This window comes from Mastomys coucha, unplaced genomic scaffold (assembly GCF_008632895.1).
Source record: "Mastomys coucha isolate ucsf_1 unplaced genomic scaffold, UCSF_Mcou_1 pScaffold15, whole genome shotgun sequence".
In the NCBI taxonomy this organism is placed as follows: domain Eukaryota; kingdom Metazoa; phylum Chordata; class Mammalia; order Rodentia; family Muridae; genus Mastomys; species Mastomys coucha.
In genome coordinates, this window is record NW_022196897.1 from 36,286,517 (window position 1) to 36,311,512 (window position 24,996).

Consider the following 24,996-nt stretch of genomic DNA (forward strand, 5'->3'; position numbering starts at 1 on the left):
CTGGAGTCTAACTTCTTGAGTTCTTTGTATACATTGGATATTAGCCCTCTATTAGATATAGGGTTGGTCATGGAGCACCTTTTAAGGGATAGTTGTGTGCTTAATCATTTGAGCAGGCTAAAGAATGGTCTTTTGTCATAGGTGTGTGCATTTTCAAGTTCCTAAAAGGAATAGTGAATATTAAGATGGTGTTGTTAAAAGTATTTGAAAGTGAAAGTGAAGAATGTTTTCTTATCAAAGACTTTCATTATGTTATTTATTCTTCACTAGATATTGAAAGATGAACAAAACAAAAATCTAGCTATCTGAAGAATGATTTTTAGGTAACTACCTCGTATCTCATATGACAATGGCTAGAATGCATAATTCCATTAGTATGCATATAAGCTATATGTAAAAAAATGGTTGAAGGCTTTTTATTTAATAAAATTAATAACTTTTTTACAGAAGCTGGGAGCATTTATTTAGTAAATTTGGCATTCATATAGACTAGGTTACATATCAATATAAATTACTTGTTAATATGAATACACATGTATGCACAATATCCATTTTTAATTTAAATATATTACTATAAGTTAGATTTGATAGGTATTCATCTTGCTATCTTCATTAGATTTGTAGAAAGCACTTTGAATGAGGAGACTGTTTCATATGTTCAGGGTTTGAAGTATGAATATATTTGGGATTTGCTGGGTTATAATTCCATCTGAAACCATTTTTCTTAGAATAGAAAAAAGGAAAACTAACTGAAATATTGTTATGAGTTAATACAGCACTATTATCAATTTTTAATTATCTATGATGAAATCAATTAGCATGGTATTATCAGATTAATATTTACACTTTTTCTGTTTTCTTTCTTTCCTTAATAGGCTTTTGAAAACTTATCGTACATTACAGAATGGGTAAAGAAAAGAAATGGTACAGAGAATAGCTTCAAATTTCAGTTTTCTTTCCCTTTTATGTCTTAAAGAAGTTTCTTTAACATTTGTACATTAGAACCAGAATTCATTACATTTATGAATGACTGTTTCTACTAGGAGTTATAGGACTATTTAAATGGTTTGCCTAATCTTGATGGACTTTGGTGAGGGGTATCTATCTAGAAGTTCAGTTATTTAATTTAGAATTTCCAATTTTATGGAGTACAGGCTTCTGAAGTAAGATTTAATGAGTCTTTGAATTTTGTCAGTGTCTATTGTTACATCTCCCTTTTCATTTCTCATTTTGTTAGTTGGATATTGTCTATCTGCCTTTAGTTGAATGGCAATGGGTTTGTCTATCTTATTGATTTTTCTCAAAGAACCAGCTCTTGGTTTTGTTAATTCCCTTCCTCTACCTGAACTGCCTGGTTGGGCTTCAGTGGGAGACGATGTGCCTACCAGTGTGGGATGGTACCCAAGGGGGGCTTCCACTTCTTTGAGAAGAAAGAGTGGGAATAACTGGGTTAGGGACTTGTAAATGCAGGACTAGGGGAAAGGAGGGTAGGGGCTGTGGTGGTGATATAATGTGATTAAGAAATAAGTTATGGGAAAAAATGTATACCTAATGATACAGTTAGAAAAATTTTAATAAAAATGGAGAAAAGAGTTAATATTTAAAAAAATGAACAATTCATGACCCAACAGTGATGGAAATGGAAATGTTAATAACCTAGATTTGAAAGTATATATCTAAACAAGTTTTGAAATGCAACACCTCACAATATAAATAGATACAATTATTGTGGGTGAATCAGAATTATAAGTATCTTTTCAAGAAACTGAAATGTTAATCACCTTGTGTTGGTCATTGTACACTGTACAATCTATTATGATATAATAGTATATTCTATAAACCCTCATAATTTAAATAATAAAAAATTCAAAGCATTTCTCCTGTATCTCAAAAAAAAGTATTAGTTCATTTTTAGCTCTTTTTTTGAGGATATTATTGGCATCAGAAAAAGAAGGGACATTTTAAACATAGCTCATTTGTTTGCTTATTTGTTTGGTTGTTTCAGTTTTGTTTGTTTTTGAGTTTATGATATAACATCATTTCTATTTATTCCCTCCAAACCCTCCCTCTACCACTACTTGCTTTTTCAAATACATGTATATGTATGTGTGTCTAAATATGAGTGTGTGTGTGTGTATATATATATGTATGTATATTCATGCACATACATATGTATACACACACACATATACACATTTTCTAAATACAACCTACTTGATCTGTACAATGCCATTTATGAATGTCTGAAGAGTTGATCATTTGGCATTAGATAAACCTATCAGTTGGTGTGCTTTTTCTCTGTGAAGACTATTTCTGCTTTCAGCCACCTATAGTTCTTTGCATAGGATTGAAGCCTCATGCTCTTCCCCTGTCCACTTTCACATTTCTGTTGTTCAGCTTGTGTTAAGTAGTCATGTTGCTGAGACATTATGGTTATCCCTTCTGACATTACTACAAGATGCAATCTGACAGTATACCCCCGATCCTTTGGATCTTACAGTCTTTCCAACCTTTCTTCAGCAATGTTTCCTGAGTCCTAGTTACAGGAGTTGTTTTGTAGATATATTCATTGGTACTGGACTCTAAAGCTGTACACTTTGATTGGTTGTTTCTTTCTGTAAGAGTCTCAGTCTGTTGCAAAGGAAAGTTTCTTTGATGAGGGATGAGGACTATACGTATCTGTGCTTATAAGGACAGATAGTTTTAGTGTACTTATGGATTGTGCAGTTAAGTAAAATGGTAGTAGTAAGTTCTCCTCCAAGATTCATGACTTCATTAGCCCTGGATAGTTGACTAGGTTAACAGTACCAGTCATTATTTCCCTCTTGTTGAATGGATCATAAGTCTAATTTGAGAACTATTGGCTACTGTCAATATAAGCTTGTTACCACTGCATTTTTGTGGTTATTGCACCTTCCCTGTTGTTGTGGTAAATAGGTGTCCTAGCTGGGTAGAACTGTTGGTTGATTCCTTCCTTTGGGAACCTTCATGGTGACTTCTGATACCATGAAAGCTAGAATTCAGAGAGGAGGCACTCAGGTCAGTTCCTGCCCAGCGGCCTTTGGGCCCTATGTCTGAATATATGCTGTCCTCAAAATAGGGACCTACTTTCCAACCATAGTGGGCAACTAAGGGTAATAACAATAGTCTGTAATGTTTTGGGAGTCTTTTGGACAGATTTGACCAACAACTCGAAAGAGGGCTTCTCATGTCTGGTGGTGTGGTTTTTCTTAGGTTGTCTTGGGTCTTGCAGGGAGCACTGTCAGACATATGAAAAAGGTTCAGTTATGATATAATAGTATATTCTATAAATCTTCATAATTTAAATAATGAAAAATTCAAAGCATTTCTCCTGTATCTTAAAAAATATATAAGTTCATTTTTAGCTCTTCTTCTTGAGGATGTTATTGACATCGGAAAAAGAAGGGACATTTTAAACATAGCTCATTTGTTTGCTTATTCGTTTGGTTGTTTCAGTTTTGTTCGTTTTTGAGTTTATGATATAGCATCATTTCTACTTCTTCCCTCTAAACCCTCCCTATACCATACTTGCTTTGTCAAATACATGTATATGTGTTTGTGTATATGTGTTCACAAACCTTTCAATACAATCCACCTAAGGCAATCTCCTTCAAAGGAGGACAACTGTTCAATGGTAAAGCAGAACAACTGTGTCTGATAATCCTACAGCTTTGAATTGCAAAACTTTACCCTCCAATACACACACAAACACATATATATGTATATATATGTATATATATTGTATATAGTTTAACTGAAATTTTATATATATACATACTTACATATACATGCTTCCAGATATTATAGGGTTTTTCCATTAGGTAAATAGTTGATAATATGATTTTTTAGGACATTTACAAAGGCCTTTACTGTTCCTTTACCCTCCTGTGTCCTTTATTCCTTTCTCATATTGATTATGAGAGGTGCCCTGCCCCCACTCCTCCCATTCTCTTTATCAGATCATTTATACTCTGATATTCCTCCTTCTTGAGTCTTCAGTTTTGTTCCATGGCTCTATATATCTGCTTTTGTGTACCATATATTTTTATTAGTATGACACTGTAGTATATCTTAAAACTGAAATGGTAATCTCTCCAGCATTGTTTCTGATTTTGTTATTTTGTTATTGAGTATTTTTCTGTCTTATCCAGTATCTTTTATGATTCCATATAAATTTTAGGATTTTTTTTCTATTTTTGTGAGGAATTTGATGGGGATTTTGTAATGGGATTGCATTGCATCGGTAAATAGCTTGTGGAAAAATGGTCATTTCCTAATATTATCTCAATTAGCATGGGGTATCTTTACATTTTTTAGTGTGTTTTTTTTCCCTATCTTTTCAAAAGCTGAAAGTTTTTATTGTAGAGATCTAGTCCCTTGATTGTTTATTCTTATATATTTCATTTACTTAGAGAACATTGTGGAGTGTGTCCACATTCTCCTCTCTATTCTTGTTGCTTGTGTATAGAATGTTATTGATTGTGTCTTGCCACAGTGCTCCAGTTATCCTTCTAGACCTTTTTTACTCATTTTTTGATTCTCTAATGTGTAATATCATGAGATTTGCAAATAGAAATAATTTGATTCCTTTCTCTCTTTGTATACCTTTAATTTTCTACTTGTGCCTTATTGATCCATGTAGTAGTTGAGCACAGTATTGAAAAGGAGTGGGGATAGTGACCATTAGTGCTTCCTCCCTGACTTCAGTTGATTTAAAGTGTTTCTTCATTTAAGATGATGTTGGCTGTAGATTTCTCATCTATAGCTTTAATTTTTTTTTTCTAGCTGGTTAGGAATTCATCCAGAAAATTGGAGGGCAAAGTTTTGCAATTCAAAGTTGTAGGACTGTCAGGCACAGTTGTTCTGCTTTACCATTGAACAGTTGTCCTCCTTTGAAGGAGATTGCCTTAGGCAGATTGTATTTGAAACGTTTGTGAATGTTTTGTATGAATAGGCCAGAAGGACTCAAGGCATCTATTAGCATCTAGCTTAATAGAGATCAAAATAGCTACTTAGCAATACACAGTGATCTGCACAGACAACAGCAAGAAATGAACCAACCAGTTTAAAATGCCAGTGATTTTTACAGCTCTTACTTCAGAACTGGGAGAAAGACCCAGACCTCCTGATGCCATGTCCTTCCTTGATGACCTGTTGCTCTTTCTGTCAGGACCTCAGATCACCAGAGCCAGTACAGAGTCTCCACTTGTTAGATTCCTTTGGGTTTTGCTTCCCCTCACTCTCCTCCTTTTAGAAAGGATCTTAAACTGCGACCAAATCTTACCTGAAATTCACTATTTAGACCAGACTGGCTGGCCATACTTCTTCTCCGCCTCTTGTGTGCTAGGATTATAGAAGCCTGGTTGTTACATTCTTCTGAATTGCAGAGCCATTGAGTTTATAACTTATGTGCTCCAGTATCTTAATACAGCACCAAGAAATATATGTTGTTTTTACATTGATCGCTTTGCCTGCAATTCATTTAATACATATTAACAGTGTAATATGTAACATTCAGTACAAATTAACATCAAGTCAAGCATACCATGGTGTATAAGAATATGAAGACAAAATTCAAACTCAAGGAAAATACAGTGTAAAGAGAAAATAGAAGCTAATATGGGTAAACTTATGAAAATTATTATCTTGAATAGAGACAGAAATAATGATATATCTAAAATTGATGATAGAAAAATGTAAATGTCAAAAACCAGGAAATATTTGGGTTCATTATACTATTACATATAATTATATGTTTATGGCATATTATTTGTTGTGAATAGCAGGTCCTTGCTTATTAAATTTTAAATATATGATATACCTTGAAAGCTATTTTTAAACTAAAATTGAAAGGCATTGAAACTTCTAGAAGACTGAGTAAGTAGTGTGCAATATTTCGTTATCAGTAATGGTGGCACAATATTTTACAAAAGCAGTGTAGCTTATATCAAAACATGCACCTGATTTCTTTCTATTACTTAAGCTTAAAATACTTTGCTAAATACTATAAGTATGCACTGGGCAACAAAAACACATCTTTTTTTTCTTTAAGTTTGGCAAACAAGTAAACCTCAGCCAATTGTGTTAAGTAGTAAGGAAGTCCTGTGGGAGTTTTGTCATCCTTTAGTCATTGGCATAAGACCTGAAAGAATCTTTCTATCTTTTTCCTGGTTTATATAAGTACATATTTCTCAAGTCATAATTTTTATTACCAAGCATAGGCTAAACTCAGCTATTGTAACTAGGTATCCCAGAAATAATAACAACATGAAGGAATTTGTTGTTCATTTCTTTAGTCTATTAGGCTACCCCTCTCCTCTGAAATGGCTTTTCAAATTGATAGGGTAAGAGAGGAGAAATTGAATAATCTTATAGGAAGAATTTTAGGACCAGCCCTAGACTTATCTCCTTTGTTTGTACTTATTGGCTCCAAATAACCCTTATTTTCACAACCTACCTGAAAGGCAATCTGAGAAATGTAGAGGTGCTATAGCTGTCTTTCATAGGATACCAAAACCATGCCATTGGTCATTACCATAGATTATATAAATCAGAAAAGATTTTCCCAGGATTATATCATTTTATGACATGGAAACTAAGCACTTACATAGACAGAGAGAAAAGCGAGAGATTATTTTGGGTAATAATCTTACAGCTGTGTCTGAAGGAAGAGGAAGAGAACTCCCACTTTAACAATGAATATGGATATACGGTGGGTAGGACCACAGTCACCAACCTGTGATAAGCTGTTTATATATGAGTCTGATTACATTGAAAAGCCAATTGAATGTTTAAAGTATGACAAAGTTTGAGTCGTTAGAAAGAAATGTAATGAAGCTTGAATTAGGGAAAGCTCATTCTGACTGCTGTGAATAATGTGTATTGGAGGAAAGGAAAGGTGAGAAGCCAGCTAAGGAATTTTAACCTAAGTCCAAACGAGCAGTGGCCATATGTGTAAACAATTAGATAGAATAAATAGGGAGGATAGTTAACAGGTACAACATTTGAATCTAAGTGAGTACTAATAAGGGACATACCTATATTTGCATTTGAGAATGATCTCAGATTAAGAACTATCAAGCTTGTTTATGTGTGCATGAAAAAGTTGAGAATTCATATAGAGATGAGAATTTTGAACAGGGTATATTGTCTTTTGTGTTTAGTGGGATATATGTCATAATTTTTGGTTGGTAATGTAGGTTATGTGCCCAGTAGGTAGGGTTTCATACTAGAAAAATAGTGTGTATTCAGAGTGTTTGGGAAAACATTTAAGGTTCTTAACATTTCCGTTATATTTAAATAGGTTAGTGAGATTGATGTGTAATACCTTACTATCTTCTTTTTCTAACCCCAAATAATGATGAAGAATGTAATTCCATTAGATTGTTGTTATGAATATGAGCCAGTTACCTAAACTAATGGTCAGAAGTTCTAGTTAATATAATTCTTTACTAATTGGATAGTAGTTCTTTTATTGTTAAGAATTGGTTTCGTTATCTTGGGTTTTTTGTTTTTCCATATGAAATTGAGAATTGCTCTTTACATGTATTTGAAGAATTGTGTTGGGATTTTGATGGGAATTGCATTGAATCTGTAGATTGCTTTTGGTAGAATCTCTATTTTTACTATGTTAATCCTACCAATCTATGAGTATGGGAGATCTCTCCATTTTCTGAGGTCATCTTCCATTTCTTTCTTGAGAGACTTAAAGTTCTTGTCATACAGATCTTTCATTTGTTTGGTTAGACTTACCCCAAGGTATTTTATATGTGGGACTATTGTGAAGAATGTTGTTTCCCTAATTTCTTTATCAACCCATTTATCATTTGTATAAAGGAAGGGTACTGATTTGTTTGAGTTAATTTTTATCCAGTCACTTTGCTGACATTGTTTATCAGCTGTAGAAGTTCTCTGGTAGAATTTTTGGGGTCGTTTATATATACTATCATATCATCTGCAAATAGTGATACCTTGACTTCTTTTTTACCAATTTATACCTCCTAGATCTCCTTTTGTTATCTTTTTTTTTTAAATTTACTTTATGTATGTATGAGTACACACTGTAGCTGTACAGATAGGTGTGAGCCTTTATCTGGTTTTTGGGAATTGGCTTTTAGGACCTCTGCTTGCTCCGGTAGACCCTGCTCACTCAGGCCCAAAGATTTTTTTATTATAGATAAGTACACTGTAGCTGTCTTCAGATGCACCAGAAGAGGGCATCAGATCTCATTATGGGTGGTTGTGAGCCACCATGTGGTTGCTGGGATTGAACTCAGGACCTTCAGAAGAGCAGTCGGTGCTGTTACCTGCTGACCCAGTCGCCAGCCCTCCTTTTGTTGTATTATTGCTCTGACTAGAACTTCGAGTACTATATTGAATAGATACAGGGAGAGTGGGCATCCTTATCTCGTCCCCAATTTTAGTGGGATTGCTTCAGGTATCTCGGGAAAACAAAACAAACAAACAATAAAAACCAGTGTCTTAACTTCTTCTGTGAATTTGTGAAAATGAAGAGAAAGGAAGTCAATCAAGAAAAACTAAGTAGACTAGAAACAAAAAGGATAACAAACTTGAAACATAAAACAGGGCCCAGAAAGTAGTGTCTTTCCATTGTAAGAGGAGGGAAGTAATAAGTGCTGGAGATTGTAGAGTTGTAGAAAGTGTGGTACTCAATAACTATGGAGTGTTACAGAGCCTGAAGAATAGGCAGGTGATAGTATTCGTCCCAGACGGGAGGATATTGACAGGGATATTCCCACTGTTTGGGGAGTTTATAGTTCATGTTTTACACAAAACAATCAGGAGAAACAGGTGTGGAAGGGGTGTTGATGATATTTATGGCTAGATGGTTGAGAAAATCTAAACAGAATAAAAGCAGAGTAAAGAAGGCAGCGAAAAAACATAGGGGTTAACATTAGTCTATAAAGTAGTCACTAAACTTTATAAAATGTACAAAGCTTATATAAAATATATAGCTTTGAGTATTATTTGTATTTTATATAGCCTTTGCAAAAATTGGAAGTTATAAAAGATAAAATAGAAAAAAAAAAAGATAAAATAGAAATGATGAAAAATACAAATAAAAATAAATGCTTTTAAGGCTTACTGCTTTGTTCTTCTGAGTCATCTTATTTTTTCTTTTCTTTTCTTTTATGTTCTCTTCTGAAGATAACTTCTCCGAGAACCTGTGGATTGAATCCTAACTAAATCAAAATGTTTGAAACCAGAACATCATGATCGGTGAGTAGGGTTTCTGAACTTTATTGTTTTGATGTGACAGTATAGAAAGTATGTCTGGATTGTTTGTATAGTATATTGTCATTGTTTACTTGATTCCAGTGTGTTGAATAGAAGGAAAAAATTATGAGAATGGTTCAGAGATTTCTAAGTTTCAAAAATGAAAAAGAGATTTTGTAGAAATTTCCTTCAAAGATGACAGCAAGAAAAATAGGAAGATAGGGGTCTGCAAACAAAATAAAACAAAACACAGTTTCCACTCCATGGCTATTCATTTACTTTATTTACATCAGTTGGATTAGGTACAGTTAATAGTAAGAGATGTTCATAACTTAAAGTGTTTCTTCACATTATTTGATCATAGGTAATTCATCTGAATAAATAGGTTTTCATCTGTTGTTAACCCTTGAAAAAGGGTTTCATGTTGTTTCATTGCACATAAATAACCCTAAGGCAAGTTAGTACCAGGATGGTGTGTTCTTGCTGTGACAGACCTGACCATGTTGTTTTGGGAGGATTGTGGAAACACTTTGGAACTTTGAGGTAGAAAAGCTATTGGGTGTTGAGAGCTCTATGTGCTGTTCTATAGGAGCCTGAGAGATAAAAATGTTGGAAGCAGTAATGATAATGGAAATCTGGCCTGTGAAGTTTCAGAGGGAAGCAAAGACTGTATCAGGCCTTTTGTGTGCAGAAGATGTCTGGTCAGCTGGAGCTGAAGAATTGCTTCTTGTTAACAAGAGACCAGAACCACTAAAATGAAACCTCTGCTTTCCTGGGGCTGGTGCTAGGCTGGTCAGCTGGGGCTGAAGTGTCAGCTATGATTAAGAAGAGACCAGGATTGTGAGGTGGAATGTTCAGACAGGTGTTTCTTAAGGGTCAGCACAAAGAAGCTGTGTTCCAGAAGTGACCACAGTAGTTTCTCATGCTGGCTGCTGAACTTAGGTAGTGTGACTGGCCCAGGTAGTGCTGGTTTTTAAGGCATAAATGGGTTATGAAGAGCAGCTAAGGCTTGGAACTGTGTTGGTAGAGCTGGAGTTCCTAAATAGAACACAGGAGACACTTATGGTGAAATGCAGTGCAGCAGCAGAAGACCCTAACATTTTGGAGTTGATGGTACCATGAGGTGACTGCCAAAGACAGCAGCAGGTGTGGAGTGAGCTAGCCTAATCCAAGAAGCCTTTCTTTGTGTGCAGATCCTGAGGGCAGAGCCAAAAAAGTGACCCAAGCCCTGTGGAGGAGCCAGCTCATTAGTGGATCTCAGATGTTGGCTACTCAGATTTTACAGTTGGTATTGGAGTTTGATTTTGACTTGTTCAGATGTGACTGTGACCTGGGTTTTCCCTCTTGAAGATTTTCACTCATTTTTTATTTTGTATTACACACAGTAGAGAGCTATTGGATTTTTAAAAAGACTGCATTTTTTAAAGAGACTGGATTTTTTTAGTGTTTGAATTTTCAAAGATTGTAGTACTTTTAAGTTTATAAATGTTTTACACTATATTATTACAATGTCTTATTGTATTGTCATTATTAATATATGATCTTGGGGATGGACAAGAAAGGAAAGGCTTAAGAGTCATCTATGTGTGTGTGAGGTTGACAAAGGCTCAGTTGTATTGACTAATTGTATAAGAACTTGAAACAAGCTAGATTAATCTTGACATGGGGGAACCCAGTTGAGAAAATGCTTCTGTAAGATTGGGCTGGAAGCAACCTGTAGTTTCTTAATTAGTGTTTGATGTGGGAGGGCCTAGCCTATTTTGGATAGGACCCTCCCTTTGCTTATGGTCCTGGATTCCATAAAAAGACAGGCTAACCAAGCCAGTAAGTTAATATCATTCCCTTATTACCTCTTTATCAGTTTCCTGTCCTGCTTGAGTTCCTGTCCTGGCTTATTTCAGTGATACAGTGTGAAAATGTAAGGCAAATAATCAATATCCTCCTGAACTTGCTTTTGGTCATGGTGTTTCTTCATCGCAACTCTAACAAGACAGCTGTAAACTGAAGTCAGGACTACTTCAGTCTCATCCAGAAGATGATTCTTTTGGTCCAGAACTCAGTTCTTCAGTAGAAGTCACTGTAAATATAATGTCTTCATACATGTTAGTTTGTGCTTTCTCATAACATGAAGTCTAGTCTTCATACATTGAGTGTCTACAAGAATAAAGTTAGGTGGAATATTTGTCTTTTTGATGACCTAGCTTCTGAAGTCACAAAGTATTATCTTTGCCATATTCACTCATAGGCACAAATTCTCTCCTGTATTCAAAGGAAAGTATAGAACATCCCTCATGTGGGTGAAATGAGTATGGGTGAGGGACATTTGATTGATATTTACAAATGAAGTATGGGGTTGGAACTTGTATATTGTCACACTCTGTATTCCCCTTCTTGAGAGATCCCTTCCTCCCACTTAGTCCTTTAATAAGAATCTAATCTCTTTGGTTTTGGATTGTACAAAATATACTGAAAACTTAAAAGTGAATATCCACATTGAAAAATATATGCAATACCTGTCTTTTTGGTCAGTTTTACCTCACTTGGGATGATTATTTCTAGCTATATCCTTTTATCTGTAAAACTTTATAATTCTGTTTTTACTAGTTGCTGAGTAATATTCCATTGTATAAATGTACCATATATTTTTCATCTATTTGCCAATAAACATCTAGGCTGATTCCACTTTCTAGCTACCGTGAATAAAACAGCAATGAACGTGGATGAGCTAATACATCTATAATTGGATATTGAGTCATGTAAGTATGTGTACAAGAGTAGTGGGGGAAAAAGTGGACCCTTTTTTTTCTAATCCTGTCTGATAATCTGAATTGAGGAGTTGAGATCATCAGTATTGAGAATTGTTAATGAGCAGTGTTTTTTGATGTTTGTTATTTCATTGTGGTGATGTAGTTATTTTTCACTCTTGATTTACTGTTTCTGGATTATAGGTTCTGTGTATCCTCTTCAGTGTAGTTAATCTCCTCAGAAGATTCCTTTCTAGTGCCTTCTATAGAGCTGAATTGGTGTCCAGGAATTATTCAGGTTTGGTTTTATAAGTACAATGCTTTTCCTTCTTCGTCTATGGTGATTTATAATTTTATAGTTTATATAGTCTATGCTGGCTTCTGTGATCTCTCAGTTTGCAGAGCACCCATCATCCATACCTTATTGGCTTTCAGAGATTACAGTGAAGAGCCAGGTGTTTTCTTCTAATGGGCCTGTCTTTCTATTTTGCTTGGTCTTTTCCTTGTGGCTTTTAATATCCTTTCCTTGTATTACCAGTATTTTGTTTTTATTTTCCAACCATTTATTTGTCTTTTCTCTTCTTTATTAACCTCTTTCTTCTTTGTTTTGTCACATTGGCTTTCTCTTTTTATACTGTGGTACATAAGGACCTATGATCACCCTAGAAATGTCATCATGTGTACTGTACAGTTATGTGCATACTATTATTACCTAGCCAAGCAAAATAACACCCTTAGACCAAAAACATTTAACTATTCACCCTTTCTTGATTTTTATAATGCTGTTCATTATTTTAAGGCATATGAAATAATTGCTTTATAATGTTAAGGTTGTTTTTATTTATACATAGATTTGCCATCTTTTTCCTTATCAGATGTCTAATATTTCAGATCTGTTATTTTTTATGTGACTAAACTTATATCAGGGATTAGAGTAATAGATCTGATTCATCTTTATTTGTAAATAATCTTGTTTTTATTTGTAATGAGCTTTTCTGGTATAAAATTATGGAGTGACTGAATTTATTTAATATGCTCTATTTCATTGTCTTTTTATCTTCAAGAATTCAATAATTAATCTCAGTGCTTTTACTTTACTCATTAATCTTAAATAAGTTTACTCATTTAACTCTTAAAATCTACTTGAATTTTTTGAAAATTTTATTTGTAAGTGTACTTTATATCGTTTCCACTCCTCCCTCTCCTCCTTACCCCTCTCAAATTCTTTACTTATTGTTCTTAATTTCATAACACATGCATACATACATAAATACATACATATATGTACATGCATAGCCTACTGAATTTAACTAATTTAGTATTTATGAACACATGCTTAATGCTGAAAATTCAGTATTGGGCAAGTATTGTCTGTGAAGAAAACTTATAGCTTTTCTTCCTTCAGTATCCCTTATTACTAATAGCTCTTGATCTCATATCAGACCCTCTGAAGTTATCTTCTGTCAGTGTTAACAGGACAACTGGTATGGTCTTCTTCAGGTAATCATGTTGTTAAGAGTTCATGGGTATGAGTGCTCTGACCCAGGGACTCAGGTAAGGTCGCCATTTTCTTTATGACTTTTTAAGGTAGGACCAGCCTGGAGGCACAGACCTCAGAAGTGGCAGGACAGATGGGAAAAGATCCTTTCTACCTCCATGTACACCTTCAAGGGACAGTGGATCCACAGACCTCTCTGCCCCTTCCCCCACCACCATCACCCTCTTCCACCCCCACCCGCACCTCAACCTACGCCCACCACCCAGTGCAAGCTGAGAGCTTGTTTCCAGGGAGTACTCTGACCCAGGGACTCAGGTGACATCTCCATTTTCTCTCTGGTGACTTTCTAAGGCGGAAACAGCCAGGAGACACAGACCTCAGAAATGGCAGGGCAGATAGGACAGGAGCTTTTTTATCTCCATCTACACCTAGAAGGGACATCAGATCCACAACCCTCTCTGTCCCTTCCCCACGCAAGCAGAGAGCTTGTCTCCAGGCTGTGCTCTGACCCCAGGACTCAGGAGGGACAGCTAATACACAGACCTCTGCACACCAAGCTTTCCAGAGGAGAGCTGATCACCCAGAAGTGCTGACACAGGCTTACAGACCCACAAGAGGAACAAGCTCCAGCCAGAGACAAAAATAACATCTAAAACAAGACATCAACAGATGGGGAAAGGCAAACACAAGAATCTTACCAACAGAAACAAAGACTACTTGGCTTCATCAGAACCTAGTACTCCCACCACAGCAAGTCCTGGATATCCCAAAATACCAGAAAAGCAAGATTTGGATCTAAAATCATATCTCACAATGGTGATAGAGGAATTTAAGAAGGATATGAATAATTCCCTTGAAATAATACAGGAGAACACAGGTAAACAGGTACACTTAAAGAGGAAACAAAAAAAAATTCCCTTCAAGAATTACAGGAGAACACTAGTAAACAAGTAGAAACCCTTAAGGAGGAAACACAAAAATCCCTTAAAGAATTACAGGAAAGCACAACCAAACAAGTGAAGGAATTGAACAAAACCATCCAGGACCTAAAAATGGAAATAGAAACAGTTAAGTAATCACAAGGAGAGACAACTCTGTAGATAGAAATCCTAGGAAAGAAGTCAGGCAACATCACCAAGAAGTATCACCAACAGAATACAAGAGATAGAAGAGCGATTCTCAGGGGCAGAAGATACCCTAAAAAACATTGACACAATAGTTAAAGAAAATGCAAAATGCAAAAAGATCCTAACCCAAAACATCCAGGAAATCCAGGACACAATGAGAAAACCAAACCTAAGATTAATAGGTATAAAAGAGAGTGAAGACTTCCAACTTAAAGTGCCAGTAAATATTTTCAAAAAAATTGTAGAAGAAAACTTCCCTAACCTAAAGAAAGAGATTCCCATGAACATACAAGAAGCCTATAGAACTCCAAATAGACTGGACCAGAAAAAAAATTCCTCCTGCCACATAATAGTCAAAACACCAAATGCACAAAACAAAGAAAGAATATTAAAAGCAGTAAGGGAAAAAGGTCAAGTAACATATAAAGGCAGATCTATGAGAATTACACCAGAGTTCTCTCAAAAGACTATGAAAGCCAGAAGATAATGGGTTGATGTCATACAGACCCTAAGAGAACACAAATGCTAGCCCAGGCTACTATACCCAGCAAAACTCTCAATTACCATAGATTGAGAAAACAAAGTATTCCATGACAAAACCAAATTTACACAATATCTTTCCACAAATCCAGCCCTTCAAAGGTTAATAAATGGAAAACTCCCACACAAAGAGGGAAACTACATTCTAGAAAAAGCAAGAAATTAATCTTCCAACAAAACTAAAAGAAGATAGCCACATGAATGGAATTCCAGCTCTAACAACAAAAATAACAGGAAGCAACAACTACTATTCCTTAATATCTATTAATATCAATGGACTCAACTCTCCAATAAAAAAACATAGACTATCAGACTGGGTATGTAAACAGGACCTAACATTTTGTTGCATACAGGATACCCACCTCAGTAACAAAGACAGACACTACCTTAGAATAAAAGGCTGGAAAACAATTTTCCAAGTCAGTGGTCCCAAGAAAAAAGGTGGAGTAGCCATTCTAATATTGAATAAGATCGAATTTCACCCTAAAGTGATCAAAAATGATAAGGAGGAACACTTCATACTCATCAGAGATATAATCTACCAAGACAAACTCTCAATTCTGAACATCTATGCTACAAATGCAAGGGCATCTACATTCATAAAAGAAACCTTACTTAAGCTCAAAGCACACATTGCACTGCACACAATAATAGTGGGAGATTTCAATACCCAACTCTTAACAATGAACAGATCATGGGAACAGAAACTAAACAAAGACACAGTGAGACTAACAGAAGTTATGAAACAGATGGATTTAACAGATATCTGTAGAACTTTTTACCCTAAAACAAAAGGATATACCTTCTTCTCAGCACCTCATGGTACCTTCTCCAAAATTGACCATATAATTGGTCACAAATCAGGTCTCAACAGATACAAGAAGATTGAAATAATTCCTTGCATCCTATCAGATCACCATGGACTAAGGGTGCTCCTCAATAACAACATAAACAATAGAAAGCCCATATACATGTGGAAGCTTAACAAAACTCTACTCAATGATAACTTGGTCAAGGAAGAAATAAAGAAAGAAATTAAAGACTTTCTAGAATTGAATGAAAATGAAGCCACAATATACCTAAACTTATGGAACACAATGAAGGCAGTCCTAAGAGGAAAAATAATAGCCTTCAAAAAGAAATTGGAGAGAGCATACACCAGCAATTTGACAACACATCTGAAAGCTCTAGAACAAAAAGAAGCAAATTCACTCAAAAGCAGTTGAAGGGAGGAAATAAACAAACTCAGGGCTGAAACAAACCAAATAGAAACAAAAAGAACTATACAAAGAATCAACCAAACCAGGAGCTGGTTCTCTGAGAAAATCAATAAAAGAGTTAAACCCTTAGCCAGACTAACTAGAGGGCACAGAAACATTATCCTAATTAACAAGATCAGAAATTAAAAGGGAGACATAGCAACAGACACTGAGGAAATCCAAAAAATCATGAGATTCTACTATAAAAGCCTATACTCAGTAAAACTGAAAAACCTGGATGAAATGAACAATTTTTCTAGACAGATACCAGGTACCCAAGTTAAATCAAGATCAGATCAATGATCTAAACAGTCCCATATATGCTAGTGAAATGGAAACAGTCATTAATAGTCTACCAACCAAAAAAAGCCCAAAACCGGATGGGTTTAGTGCAGATTTTATCAGACCTTCAAAGAAGACCTAATATTCCTCAAACTATTCCACAAAATAGAAACAGAAGGTACTCAACCCAATTCTTTCTATGAAGCCACAATTACTCTTATACCTAAAGCACACAAAGACCTAACAAAGAAAAAAACTTCAGACCAATTTCCCTTATGAATATCAATACAAAAAAACTCAATAAAATTTTTGCAAACTGAATGAATCCAAGAACACATCAAAATGATTATCTGTCATGATCAAGTAGGATTCATCCCTGGGATGCAGGGATGGTTCAATATATGGAAATCCATCAACGTAATTCACTATATAAACAAACTCAAAGAAAAAACTATATGGTCATCTCATTAGATGCTGAAAAAGCATTTGAAAAAATCCAACATCCCTTCATGATAAAGTCTTGGAAAGATCAGGAATTCAAGGCTCATACTTAAACATAGTAAAAGCAATATATAGCAAAGCAGTAGTCAACATCAAAGTCTCCATCAAATGGAGAGAAACTTGAAGCAATCCAGCTAAAATCAGGGACTAGACAATGCTGCCCAGTCTTTCCCTACATATTCAATATAGTACTTAAAGTCCTAGCCAGAGTAATTAGACAACAAAAGAAGATCAAAGGAATACAAATTGCAAAGAAAGAAGTCAGTTTATCACTATTTGCTGTTGATATGATAGTATACTTAAGTGATCCCAAAAATTTCACCAGAAAGTAAACCTGATAAACAACTTCAGCAATGTAGCTGGATATAAAATTAACTCAAGCAAATCAGTGGCCTTCCTCCACACAAAGGATAAACAGGCTGAGAATGAAATTAGGGAAATAACACCCTTCACAATGGTCACAAATAATAGAAAATACATTGGTGCGACTCTAACTAAGCAAGTAAAAGATCTGTATGACCAGAATTTCACGTTTCTGAAAAAGGAAACAGAAGAAGATCTCAGATGATGGAAAGTTCTCCCATGCTCTTGGATTGGCAAGATTAATATAGTAAAAATGGCCATCTTGCCAAAAGTAATCTACAGATTCAATGCAGTCCCCATCAGAATTTCAACTCAATTCTTCACAGACTTTGAAAGTATTGTAAGCATTTGAAAGTATTTGAGCAATTTGTAAATTCATCTGGAATAAGGAAAAATCTAGGATAACAAAAACTATTCTCAACAATAAAAGAACATCTGGTGGAATCAACATTCCCAACCTTAAGATTTACTGTAGAGAAATTGTGATAAAAACTGCATGATATTGGTACAGTGACAGGCAGGTTGACCAATGGAATAGAATTGAAGACCCAGAAATGAACCCATACACCAATGTTTACTTGATCTTTGACAAAGGAACTAAAACAATAAAGTGGAAAAAAGACAGCATTTTCAACAAATGCTGCTGGCTCAACTGTCAGTTAGCATGTAGAAGAATGCAAATTGATCCATTTCTATCTCCTTGTACAAAGCTCAAGTCCAAGTGGATCAAGGACCTCCACATAAAACCAGATACACTGAAACTAATAGAAAAGAAAGTGGGGAAGAGCCACGAGCACATGGGCACAGGGGAAAATTTCCTGAATAGAACACCAATAGTTCATGCTCTAACATCAAGAATTGACAAATAGGACTTCATAAAATTACAAAACTTCTGTAAGGCAAAAGACACTGTCAGTAGGACAAAATGGCAACCAACAAATTGGGAAAAGATCTTTACCAATCCTATATTTGATAGAGGGCTATATATACAAATAACTCAAGAAGTTAGACTACAGAGAACAAATAACCCTATTTTAAAATGGGGTACAGAGCCAGGTGGTGGTGGCGCACGCCTTTAATCCCAGCACTTGGGAGGCAAAGGCAGGTGGATTTCTGAGTTCAAGGCCAGCATGGTCTACAAAGTGAGTGCCAGGACTATACAGGGAAACCCTGTCTCGAAAAACCAAAAAAGAAAGTAAAAAAGAAAAAAAGAAATGGGGTACAGAGCTAAAGAAAGAATTCTCAAGGGAAATATACTGAATGGCTGAGAAGCACCTAAAGAAATATTCAACATCCTTAGTCATCAGGGAAATGCAAATCAAAACAACCCTGAAATTCCACCTTACACCAGGCAGAATGGCTAGGATCAAAAACTCAGGTGACAGCAGATGCTGGCTAGGTTGTGGAGAAAGAGGAACACACCTTCATTGCTGATGGCATTGCATACTGTTACAACCACTCTGGAAATCAGTTTGGCGCTTCCTCAGGAAACTGTACGTAGTCCTACCAGAGGACTCAGCTACACCACTTGTGGGCTCATACCCAAAAGATGCTCCAACATGTAATAAGGACACATGCTCCACCATGTTCATAGCAGCCTTATTTATAATAGCCAGAAACTAGAAACAATGCAGATGTCTCTAACCAGATGAATGGATACAGAAAATGTGGTATATCTACACAATAGAGTACTACTTAGCTATTAAAAACAATGAATTTATGAAATTCTTAGGGAAATGGATGAATCCGGATAATATCATCCTGAGTGAGGTAACCCAATCACAAAGAACACACATGGTATGCACTCTCTGATAAGTGGGCATTAGCCCAGAAAATCGGAATACACAAAGTACAATTCACAAACCACAAGAAACTCAAGAAGAAGGAAGGCCAAAGTGTGGATACTTTGTTCCTTCTTAAACAGGCGAACAAAATACCCATGAAAGGAGTTGCAGAGACAAACTATGGAGCAGAGACTGAATGAAGGACAATCCAGAGTCTGCTCCACCTGGGAATCCTTTCCATATTCAATCATCAAATCCAGACACTATTGTGGATGCCAGCAAGTGCTGGATGACAGGAGCCTGATATAGCTGTCTCCTGAGAGGCTCTGACAGTGCCTGACTAATACAGAAGTAGAGGCTCATAGCCATCCATTGAACTGAGCACAGGGTCCCCATTGAATGAGCTAGAAAAAGGACCCATAGAGCTGAAGGGTTTGCAGCCCCTTAGGACGAACAGCAATATGAACTACCTAGTATCCTCAGAGCTCCCAGGGACCAAACCACCAACAAAAGAATACACAAGATGGGAATCATGGCTCCAGCTCCATATGTAGCAGAGGATGGCCTAGTTGGTCATCAATGGGAGGAGAGGCCCTTGGTCCTGTGAAGGTTCTATTCCCTGGTGTAGGGGAATGGCAGGGCCAGAAAGCAGTACAGGGTGGGTTGGTGAGCAGGGGAGGGGGAGGGAACAGGGCTTTGTTTGTTTTTGTTTTTTTTATTTTATTTTATTTCATTTTTTTTTTCAGAGGGAAAACTGGGAAAGGAGATATCATTTGACATGTAAATAAAGAAAGTATCTAATGAAAATAATTTTAAAAAAAGAGTTTATGGGTGCAACATCCCCATTCTATTAAGAAGATACTATCTTTCAGCACTGATCTTTGTCCTCAGGATCATAGAATCTTTGTCTCCTATACCACAGTGTTCTGAGCCTTACCCTTAAGTGATAGATTATACATGTTGTATGTAGTCTAAGCATCTTATGGTTGCTGAATTGTGAGCAGCTATGGATCTCTGTCTGAGAGCCTCAAAAGGAAACTTTGATGCATAGAGCTCCAGTTACTAATAGGCATAAGAATAAGTATTTTAAAGATGCTTATAAGTTATTTTAACTTCTCAAAATGATAGTAGTAGGTTCTCCTGTATGAATTATGAACATACATGCCACAAGTTCTTGATTAGGTTTATAGTTATTGCATGGGCATTAGGTCCAATTAGACAGCTATTGGTTACTTCCAGGATAAAAATCCAACTACTGAGTCATTGCAGATACATCATTATGTCAATCATTGTTGTAGGTAATTGATCTGGTTTAAATGAGGTATCCCCAAAGTCTTTGCATGTCAATACTTGGTCTCTGGTTGGTAGACATATTTAAATATTTAGGTTTAGGAGATTTGACCTTCCTAGAGAGTGTTTGTCACTTCGAAGCTTTGAGGTTTCAGAAGCCTTAGGACATACGGTTTGTTTTCTGCTTCCTTTTTATGTCCTAAGAGATGAGTTCTCATCTTGCTGCTCCAACCTTCATACCTTCTTGCTGCCAAGCTTCCCTATCCTGATGATGATGGACTCTACCTCTGGAAAAATAAACCCGAATAAATCTTGTTATTAGTTGCACATGTCTAATGATTGCAACAGGAAATTAACTAATACAACAGACTTTACAGCTGGGTACGACTATTAGTTTCTGTTCTCCCTTGGTGGCTTATGTAGCTAGCAGGCGACGCTGAGGCCAACTCTTGATATAGGAAGCTTCCAGGGCACTACCAGCTTGATTTCTTCTAGCCCTGTTACCAAATTGTGTTTTGTCTTCAGCAATAGGGCTTGCCTTCATGTTCTACCAAGCAGACAAGAGTACTGGCAAGAACCTGCATTTTTCAAGACTCACTTAAGCCTTCTAACCAACAATTTGCTTGTTGTTGTTGTTAGTCTGACTCAAGAAGTACAGAATAACTCCTAAAATTGTATACATGTGTATGTGTGTGGATATGTGTGTATAGATGTGTGTGTTTGTGTAAATATATATATATATATTTTTAAATAGGCTTATAAAATAATAGGTTTGCAGTGGCTTTTTTAAAATCCCTTAGTGTTATATCTCTTCCCCTATATTAACTGTTCCCCAATTAGGTTTGCCCACCCACTGTTCCCTTTTCTCCTTAATAGCACCTTTGTCCTTTGTGACTCTTCTTGCACTCCTTCTACCCTTCACCTAATGGTACCTTCCTACTCTCCTGGATTCTAGGGTTGCTTGAATGTAGTGGTTTGAATGAGAATGGCCTCATAGACCATATATTTGAATGCTTGGTCCCTACTTTGTGGAATTGTATGGGAAGGATTAGGAGATGTGGTTTTTTTGGAAAAGGTGCTTCACTAGAGGCAGGCTTTGAGGTTTCAAAAGCCCATGCCATTCCAAGTTAGCTCTCTTTCTCTCTGCCTCCTACTTGTAGATCAGTATGTATGCTCTCAGCTACTCTAACACTGCCTGCTGCCATACTTCCTTATTATGGTAGTCATGGATGATAACCTGCTGAAATTGTAAGCCCTAATAAATGTGTTTGTATGCTGTTGCCTTGATCATGGTGTCTTATCACAGCAATAGGAAAGTAACCAGACCGCAAGGTTACATTGAAACCTAAAGGTTCATATTTTGAATTTGTACATAATTGAGAATGTGACATATGTTCTTTTTGGTTATAGCTTATTTTATATAGTATATTTTCTGATTCTTTTTGTTTTCCAAAAAAATTTATGATCTCATTTTCTTTAAAAGTAAATACAATTCTTTTGGGCTTATGTACTTCATTTTCATTATCAACAAGTTCACTACTTTGTGAACATTTGATATGCTTACCTTCATTAAATATTGTGAATAGCGCAGAAGTAAACCTGACTAAGCAAGTATCTCAGTAGTAGGATATCATTCATGTCCTTTGGACTCATGCCAAAGAATGAAATAGTTCTGTCATATGGCGGCTCTCTTTCTAGCTTTTGAAAGAACCTCCAAACTGACTTTCATAGTGACCAAACACACCAGTCTGTACTGCCAACATAGTGAATAGTAATGTTTACTTTTAAGAGTTTGTCTTTACTTTCATTCTCTTTAGTTTTATTATAGGAACATAAGATAGTCTTTTCATTTATTGTGCTTTGAGACTCATTGAGATTCTTGAATGTTTGAATTCAAGGATTTTTTTTAAAGGATATAAAAATGATGCCATTGTTGTTTGCTTCCTTCTCGTCCTTGAATTCTCATTCAGGCATATGCAAGATCTCTTCATATTGTTTTACATGGGTTTGAGTTCAAAAGGCGTTTTTGGTGTGATCTATTATGTCTTCATTGTGATTTTATTACTAACTTTCAGTTCTACTGTAGTAGCTAATTTCTGATGGTATTCATTAGATTTTGTTCTTTTGCTTTAAGGTTTATCTGTGATTATAGAATGGTGATTTTCATGTTAGCAGTCATGTTCTTATAGACTACTAGGACTCATGTTGAAACATATTAGTCATCCTATATGTATAGAGTATAATCACTAATGCTAATGCCTTAGGCATAGACTTTTCAAATTTTATTATTATATACATAATATTCTATATTTTATAAAAATTTATTTTTTACTGGTTTGTGCCTCTTACTTTGTACTTGATATTTGAAGATATTTTGATAATTGTAATTAAAGTAGAATTTTGAAGAGAATGTATTTTCTTCAAATGCTGAAGAACATACAGTATTATAAAATTCTATTAATTCTAGACCACTTTGAATCCTTAACCTAAGACTTTGTAGCCTGAAGAAGCAGGGAATATGCAGACTGTATATTTCAGTTAGAAAAATTGGGACTATAGCTTTTTAGAGAGTTTTATTTCCTCAACAAGCCCAAAGTTTTACAGGCAATTTCTCCTATGTTTCCCATGGGGAAAGAACCAGACTAGGAGTAAGGAACTGCCGCTAAGCACAGCTCTTAGTCTATGGACACCTGCTATTAGAAGTTACCTTTTGACTCAGATACTTTTGAGCAGATTACTTGATTTATCAGCTGGCTATTACAGTGGTGCTATTTAAAGATTGCTTGTCATGATTAATATCTTTGGAGCATTTAGAATACAATAAACTGTGTGTGTTCAGTATTCCCATTATCATTTTATGTGGTCATGCTTATTATATTAAGTGGGTAATGCTTTCTGGGTTCAGCACTATAGGTAACTCAATTCTCAAGCTTCTGATTTAGCAAATATTTCATGTTGTTTAAAATTTAAAAAGCCTTAAAATGTTTGACTTAGCATCAAGTATTACAGTCTTTATTAATCTCATATTTATTATTCTAAGCTTTCTTGGTGGCTGACGGGTAAATTTAGAGAGAATTTTTTCAGTTTATTTGGTATTTTAGTAATTCTTCAGTTGTACCCACTTTACAGAAAATATAAACACATTATTCCTTAGGAAAGGCTAAATCTCAAATTGATCCTGAAATTTTGACAGAATATGCAGAAAAATAAACACAAGTAGATGTATCCTAAAGATATCTGTTATAAGCAAACATATTTAATTGTAAGGCTAATGCAGTATTCTAGCAAATGTGAATTTAATGTATATTTTTTCCTTCTCCTTAAAGATTTATTTATTTTTTTTGTCCTTGTCTTAAATCTCTTCCCATTTAATTTTTGAAAAGAAAATATAACATACAAGACACCAACCTTGACATCAAAGTTTCACAGGGTTAATCCAAAGGAGGAAAAGAGCCCAAGACAAGGCATAAGAATCAGAGACTCACTTATTCAAATACTTAACATAAAAGTACTAACCTCAAAGTCATAATATATACACAGAGGACCTGATGCAGACCAATGTAGGCTCTGGGCTAAGTGGTTCAGTATCCGTAAGTTCTTATGGCCTTTGCTGTCTCCTGATGTTCCCCTTTGGCTCCCACACTCCTACCACCTTCTCTTCCTCAATGATCCCTTAGCTTTGAGGGGAGAAAATTGATGGAGACATCACATTTAGAACTGTGTGTTCCAAAGTCAGTCAGTTGGTCTGTTCTCCCCCGCTCTGACTCCCCCTCCCTGTATGTCTATGTGGGGGCGGGGGACATGTGTGTAAAATGAGGTAGGTCTCTATATTGGTTCCCATCAGCTGGGAGGGGAATCCTCCAGAGAATGGTTGAATTAAGCATGGATCTATGAGTGTAGCAGAATATCACTTTGTTTCATTTTTACTGTTAATAAAAAAAAAAAAGACCAGTAGTTTAGAGTTTTATTCTAGGTCTCTAGTCTATCTAGTCTTTGGTTTTTGCTCATTTGGGCAGTGTTGGGTGTGGGTTCTGCCTCATGAAGTGGGCCTTACGTCAAATGACATTGGTGGGTTACTCCCACAAGCTTCATGCTTCCATTGCTCTAGCATGTTTTGTAGACAGCAGAGATTGTAGATCAAAGGGTATATGGGTAGTTTGGTATTGATGCTTCTCTGTTGGTAGCCTTCAAAATACCTTTCCTGTACCAAAAGCACTAGAATACAGGTGTAATGGTTCTTATAGGCACCAGCTGTACCTCTCCAGAGTCAGTGAATTATGTGAGTGTTGTCTTCAACAGTGGGTGGTTGCTGTCAGTTTGTAGACAACAGCCTAAGTTGTTTGCGGCTTT

General features: G+C 35.8%; 1 protein-coding gene and 1 long non-coding RNA gene across 4 annotated transcripts in view; one reads left to right on the forward strand and one right to left on the reverse strand.

Moving 5' to 3' along the window:
- The window catches only part of Mbd5 (methyl-CpG binding domain protein 5), a 367,270-nt gene that overhangs the window by 72,145 nt on the left and 270,129 nt on the right, over positions 1-24,996 (forward strand). For all 3 annotated transcript variants that reach the window (XM_031370166.1, XM_031370168.1, XM_031370165.1), the window contains one exon: positions 9,190-9,261. The gene's annotated coding sequence lies outside the window, so the exon portion shown is untranslated. The remainder of the gene's footprint in view (positions 1-9,189; positions 9,262-24,996) is intronic.
- On the reverse strand, positions 20,528-24,374 carry LOC116090149. The gene is made up of 2 exons (XR_004118586.1): positions 24,163-24,374; positions 20,528-20,933 (listed from the first exon to the last, which is right to left on the reverse strand). It is a non-coding gene; the product is annotated as an uncharacterized LOC116090149 (long non-coding RNA).